We start from the raw sequence: 7860 nt of genomic DNA on the forward strand, positions 1-7860 counted from the left end.
GCTCACTGGGGATGATGCCACTCCTTGACAGGTAGCCCTGGGTGCTATAAGGCAGTCTGACAAAGTTATGGGGAAAAGCCAGTAAACATCATTCCTCCATGACTTCTTTTTCAGTTTCTACCTCCAGGTTTCTGCCTTGAATTTCTGCCCTGACTTCCTTGGATGATGGATCACAGACTGTAAGGCGAAATAAACCATTTGCTTTCCAAGTTGCTTTTGGTCGTGGTGTTTTATCACAGCAATAGAAATGTTAACGAAGACAAACACCATCACCAAAAACGACTTAGGGAGGAAGTGGTTTATTTCATCTTACAGGTCACACAACCCATTGCTGAATGAAGTCAGGGCAGGAGCTCCAGCCAGCCCTGAATTTGAAGCAGAAACCATGGAGACATTCTGCTTACTTGCTTGCTCACAGGCTTCTGTTCAGCTATCTCTCTCATACAGCACAGGCCCATCTACCAGGGATGTACTGACCCACAGTGCCTGGCCCTCCCACATCAGTTAGCAAACAAGTGAATGCCCACAGACATGCCCACAGGACAATCTGATAGAGGTAATGTCCCAAATGAAACTCTCTCAGATAAGTCTGGGCTTGTCAGGTTGACAGCTGAAGCTAACTAGGACTGATGATAAATAGATGACGGTATGAACTGGAAGACTTAACCTATATGATTGAGCAAGGGGAAGTGTTTGAAGATGTTTATAAGGTTATATTAAAACTATTTCATGCTAATCATACTAACGTTTTATCAAAATATAAACAGAAACCATGGAAGGAATACCATATGCACATAACCCACAATGAAATAAAGTGTTACAATCCTGTTCCCTTTCCTCTCCCCTGATGTCACGTTTGTAAATAACTTCCCTGTTTTTAAGAGTTTTCTATTCATGTATACCCATAAAAACAAATTCATTTTACTGTATAATAACATTGTATAAATGTAATAGCGTTGGATCTACTCAACTGCTTTTGCTCAACATCATTTTGTTTTCTGAGATTCACCTATTGTTTTGATTATCATTTCAGTATAGTATTCTATTCTGGTAATAGTTTACAAACATTTAGAGACGATTTATAAGTCATCTTTATGCTTTAATATAACTGAGAACTTTTCCCTGAGCATTTTCAAGTAATTTTATTGTATTTTTCCCATGGAGATGATTATATAAACTATAATTATTTTCTCTTTCATAATTCCATTTTTGTGTGTAGGTGTGTGTGTGTGTGTGTGTGTGTGTGTGTGTGTGTGTGTGTGTGAGAGAGAGAGAGAGAGAGAGAGAGAGAGAGAGAGAGAGAAAGAAAGAGAAGGTGTGAAAAGAGAAAGAGAGGAGGTGTGGGTTAACTTTTGTAGAGATCTGGCCAATCTCTATTTTCTTTCTTCAATTACAAACTGCATTTATTACTACAACATAGTAGGACCTAGCATCTGCTAAATGAATAGCTCATCTTTTATTTTTAAAAGACTGCCTTGGGTATCCTGGACCTCTTCACTTTTACTTATAAATTTAGAATATATCTAAATAAATTTAGGATAAATGTATTGTGCTCTATAAAATCTCCTGCTGGGATTTCAATTGAATGGCAATTAAATTTTAGTGCAATTTTGGAAGAATTAACTCATTTCAATGTTGAGCCTTCTCACTCAAGAACATAACATTTATTTTCATTTATTTATGACTTCTTTAATGTTTTTTGAAAAGTTTTATTTTCTCTATTAAGACACCTCACAGTTAGAGTTCAGAGCCCTGAACCCCTCACATGCACTGTTGCATTACATGCTACCTTTTGTAAATGGTTCACTGACAGTTGACACTGTGCAGATGTTCAATTGATAGGTACATTTTGAATTTTTATTTAAAATCTAACTCTTTAATGCTCAATTCGTGGCAGAGTCTTCCATGCAAGAAGTCATTATCTGCAAAGAAGCTCCATTTCTACTTCCTTTCTAATTTGGGAGATTTATTTTTTTCTTGTTTCTTTTTTTTTTTATCATTTTGAAACTAGCACTGGTTTCATTGCCACTCTTACTGCCTCCCTGGATGCTCTCCTCACTGATAGGCAGCATGCTAATGATACCCCCAATGGTCCCCAAGTAGGTAGAAATTGTTAGGGATGTGGCAAACCAGATCATTTGCAGTGTGACCACCCCTGGATAAAACCAAGGACTTGATGCTCCAGATGCAATAAAGGATTTCATTGGGCAAATGACTGCAGGTCACAGTTTGCTGAAACACTGGCCCCTTTAAACTCCAGGTGGGGTGCTCCTCAGTCCTGCCAGTAAGAGGAGGCTCTGGTAATCCAAAAATCTATTGAATAATGTTCACATTTCCACACTCCCCAATGCTAACTGTCTATCTTGATGGACAAGCTGCCAAAGGTTTGATTGACATGGGTGCGGATGCTACCATTTTAACAAAGACTGAGGTGCTTCTTTTCCTTCATTGGAAGTTTAAACCCGCCCCCCCTCCCCTGCCATCAGTGGTGTGGGAGTCCAACAAGATTCTAAGATGACCACTAATCTGGCCCATTGTAAGAATCTTGATGGCAATTGGGGAGCCATTTGCCCTATCATTTTCAATGTACCTAGTAACCTGTGGGGCCAAGATATTTTGGAGGATATGGGTGTTGTCCTAACTACAGATGATAGGGCCTTTTTTGATGACATCAAGGTCCATGAGAAGGCGGGTCTTGTGGTCTGCAACCCTGCATGAGATCTGCACTCCCAATTCTAAGGACCACTGTCCCCATGAGATCCACCACCATTCAGCCTCCTAGCCCCACTCCATTGACATGGCTCTTGGATCAAGAAGTATAGGTGGAATAGTGGCCTATAATTGAACCCAAGCTGTCAATCCTAAAGGAATTAGTTGCAGAACAGTTAAAGATGTGGCACATTGAACCATCCACAAGTAAACATAATACCCCCATATTTGTTATCCCCAAGAAATTGGAATACTACTGCCTCCTGCAGGATCTTTGTGTAGTTAATGATCTAATGGAAAAAATAGGGTCTACATAGCCAGGCCTCCCCAACCCTAGCATGATTCCTCCATCTTATTATATATTAGTTTTAGATATTAAGGATTGCTTTTTTCAAATTCCCCTGGTATCACAAAATCAAGATAATATTGCCTTTAGTATGTGGGAACCTAATATGCATAAACCAGTTAAGAGATATCAATGGACTGTTTTGCCCCAAGGAATGAAGAATAGCCCCACTTTTTGCCAGTTATATATTTCTCAATGTATAACTTTGGTCAGTGTCCCCAGGGATGTTCTTTTGATCCATTATATGAATGATCTCCTCTTGGCACACCCAGATGCAACCTATCTGCAAAAGACTGCAAGGGAGTATTAGAAGATCTTGCATTATTACATCTGATGGTGGCTCCAGATAAAGTCCAAATGGTACCCCTCTTTGCCTTTTTAGGATTTCCCATTGCTAAGCAGGTCCACCCCTTTTCTTTAAATTGGAAATGAAGAAATTATACTCACTATCAGAATTACAACAATTGTGTGGCACAGTTAATCGGCTTAAACCTTTCTTATCCATCTCTTACCATGAGATGAGACACCTGTTTCCATTGTTGGAGGGGCTCACCTGTCCTTCCAATAAGATTAGGCTTACCCAAGAAATAAAAGAGTTGCTACAAAAGGTTTTGGCCATTCTAGCCACCTCCAGCCTGCAAACCATGATCCCCAAAGATGTTAATTGGCAGTGGTCCTCTGGACACCCAGGGGCTTCTTGGGAGTCTTATGGCAATCTGGGCCCCTTCTATAGATACATCAAGCACATTCTGACCTGCACAAGGTCACCTCTAAGTTTGACCAGTCCTTCCAACTCAGCCTTAAGGCATGGATGCTGGCACAGAGAACATATGGATGAGAGTCAGATAAGCTTGTCTTCCCTTTTTCTTTAAAGAATACCCAGTCACTCTGGGCAGATTCTATCTTGTTCCAGAAAATGGCTGTAGGATTCAAAGGAACTATTGACAATCATTTGCCAAAAATAAGATGTTAGCAGAATTCCCCACACTTCCAATACAGATACAGGCCCATACAGTCCCCTCCTCCACTCCCATCCCTCATACACTCTGGCCTTTTCAAATTCCAATGACAAAATATGGTGTTCTTTTTTTTGTTTTTTTTTTTTGAGACAGGGTTCCTCTGTATAGTTTTGGTGCCTGTCCTGGATCTCACTCTATAGACTAGACTGGTCTTGAACTCACAGAGATCCACCTGGATCTGCCTCCCATGTGCTGGGATTAAAGGCATGTACCACCACCACCCACCTGATATGGTATTCTTATCCAGTGTTCTGGCTCCAAAGATATGTTATATATGTTATCCCTAACCCTGGTTCTGTTCAATTGGATGAACTATTGGCCCTCCTCAAAGTACTAGTAGAGTGTCAGATCAAGCATGTTAATATTTTTTTTCTGACAGCCAATATGTTGCATAGGCAGTTCGTGTGCTGGCCTTTTCTCCAGTCAAAGACTTGCTTACCCCCATTGCCAGCAGCATGTTGCTCATACAAGATGTCCTAAATCAGAGGACTGAGCCTTGGTACCTGTCACATATTAGATCTCACTCCAGATTACCCAGGAATATCAGCTTGAGGAAATTAGGTCACAGACACCATCATATTAACAGCCAGTATGGATCTCCTAGTGCAATCCAGGGCTCTTCACCAGCAATCTCATCTTTCTCCACAGAATTTACATAGACTTCTTCCAGAATTATCAGTTTCCCAATGTAAACATTTGTTCCAGGCATGTTCCACTTGCACTTCTCTTGCCCCTTTAGGACCACTTCAACATGCAGGGGTTAATCCCTGAGGCTTGTTGCCTAACACCATCTGGCAGATGGATGTCACACATCATTCTCTCTTTGGCAATCTTAAATATGTTCATGTGATAATGGATACCTGTTTCTCCTTTGTTTATGCCCTTGCCTCTTCTGGGGAGAAGGCCATCAATGTTATCAAGGCCCTTAAGTCAGCCATGGTAGTTATGGGGGTACCTTGGGCACTTAAGACTGACAATGGCCCTGCTTATGCCCCTTAACAATTTAATGACTATCTGGGGTCCTGGAAGATATCCCATACCACTGGCATCCCCTACAACTCACAGGAACAAGCCATTGTTGAGAGGACCAACAGAGCTCTTAAGGAGCTGTTGACGAGGACTACTCACGAGAGGCTAGGGGAGATCTTCATCTGGCCTTAACAGAGGTCCTTTTCCACATGAACTTTCTAAGTTTTGATGACAAGAGACTCAGCCTGGTCTACAAGCACTGGGCATCTCTGCCAAGGAACATGTCTCTGCCCCTGGTGAGATGGAGAGATCCTATCTCTTTCCAATGGCAGCCACCAGGCCCCCTGCTAACCTGTGGGAGAGGGTATGCTTATGTTTTTCCTCAGAGTGCCACTACACCAATATAGGTCTCAGCAAGAGATAAGTGCTTGGCCACAGATCAGCCTGCTTCCACCAAGGAGGAAATAACCCAGGATGGGTAATGTGTATACTCCCCTTTCTTGTTCTCATTGCCCCTCTAAAGGCTGAAGACTTGAGGAGCCTTGCTTTTCCTCATTTTGTATGATGTCTTTTGAGATGAGGAACATTAGTTTAGCAGGCTGGGAGCTAGCTAAATATATTAAGGGCCCATGGTCAGCTAAGTTTCTGTATTATCCATTACAGTTAACATATGAAATTTTCCAATTAAATCAGACAAGAGTACAGGTTATGGCCTTTGACTCTTTATTTTTTGAAAAGGTTTAGCATGATATAAAGAGGCTGTTTGATCCCTCCTGGATTTCACTTATGTTTTGATTGGCGGGGTGGTGCTTTTGATCTTTTTCCTTTTTAAGTGTCCCCTACAGCACATCCAACAACAACAGGCAGCCACTAAGGTGACACTATAGGTGTTAATGGCTCTTAGTCATCCAACTCATAGTCCTCCACAGAAAGTTATGCATACCTGGCTTTCTGAAATTCAAAAGGTTACTGTCTGACACTCCCCACCCAGGGGATGGACACTCTTTGAGGGATGGTAGTCAAGGACAGGTAAGAGCTTGTTTGGCAAGCCAACTTAAGACAGGCACAGTCCAGTTGTTGAGGCCCCCCTGAGGCGGGGTCAACAAGGCCAGAGCAAAGAACTCTGACTCCCACTGAGTGCCCATGCAATAAAATAAAAGGGTGGATATGCAGTAGGACAGGCCCATAGGGTTGGAAAAATTGGCTCAGACCAGTAGCCAAGGTATGCACATTATGTACTCCCTAAGAACCAACCTAAAGTCTGCCTGAGGGCCTAGCAACAGAAGCTGTCAGAGTTCCTAGTCGATGTCAGAGTCCCTGATTGTGCAGAGTCTGCCTGAAGACCCAGCAACAATCATTGTCAGAGTTCCTAATCATGCCCAGCCAATGAGGGACAACCACGTAGACTGGGTGCTGGGAGGAGCGTATATAAGGCCTCCCCTGTTATTGAGTAAATGAGTTCCTTATTTGCTTTCAATGGACTCTCATTGCCTGTGTTGTCAATACTGCAACTTCTCACCACCTCCCGAGGGAGCTGTTAGAATCCAAGCAACATTTTTCTATTTGTATCTCTTTTATTTCTAGCTCTGTCTTACTGCTCTGTAGCTGGAAGTTTTCCAGGTTTCCCACCTGGCCCCACATGGTCCAGACAAATCTCTCTCACCCACGGTCCTGCATCTTCTTATAAAATAATCATTCAGAGGCTTAAAATTAATTGTAAATTATATGGCTTATGGCTCAGGCTTCTTACTAGCTAGATCTTACAACTTGAATTAACCCATTTCTATTCGTCTACATTTTGTCACATGTTCCATGACATTACCTGTGTGCCATTACATCCTGTTCCCTGGATGGCAGGATAGCCTCTTCTCCACCTCTTCCTTTCTTCTTCCTATCCCCCTCCTGGATTTCCTGCCTGCCTCTAAGCTGCTTTGCCATAGGCCAAACAGCTTTATTTATCAACCAATCAGGGCAACACATATTCACAGCATACAGAAAGACATCCCACATCACTCTTCTAGCGAATACTTTAAGGAATCATTCAGAAGGACAGAAAAAAAGAGGACACTCTTGTCCCTGCTGACTTCAGTGACATTGCTTTGCTTTGTCTCCACTTAGGATGATGCTGACTGTAAGAATTTGCTCCTTCCATGAATGGTTCCTTTAGAGGTATAATCTGAAAGGATGCTTGGCCTTCCTCAAAGGGCTTCTCTCCATCTCAGATGATTGTGAACTTTCTGTCCCTAAATGCATCAATGTGATGTATCCCATTTATTGCTTTGCGTATATCAGACCAGATGGATAGTAATAAAACATATGTTGTTAAATGCTTTCTCTAAATATAACTGACAGTTTTTTGCCTCCATGTTGATCAGGAAGATCTGCCTATAATTTCTTTGTTTGTGTATGTTAGGACAATATCCGCTTCACTGAAGAGTTTTGTAGTATCACCCCATTTATGCTTTGTGGAATGAATTCAGGAGCACTATGTTTATTCATGGGAGAATTCAGCAATGCATACTTTTGATGCAGTCTTATTCAGTTGGAACACATTTTGTTGCTGTTTTATCTTACTGCTTATTATAGAACACTTTAAGTCTTCCATGTTCTTTTGTTTAATTTTGGTGGATCATAGTGTAGAACACTAGTCATTTTATTTTCCAATTTATTTGATTATAAGTATTTACACATATCCTCAAGATCCTATGAATTTCATGTAATAGATTTGTCTTCTCTAACATCTCCTTTTGTTTTTATTTTATGTTTCTTTTATTTGTTTTGCTAAAGGTTGACATTCTTGATACTCTCTTCAAAATG

This window comes from Peromyscus eremicus, unplaced genomic scaffold (assembly GCF_949786415.1).
Source record: "Peromyscus eremicus unplaced genomic scaffold, PerEre_H2_v1 PerEre#2#unplaced_1300, whole genome shotgun sequence".
NCBI lineage: Eukaryota > Metazoa > Chordata > Mammalia > Rodentia > Cricetidae > Peromyscus > Peromyscus eremicus.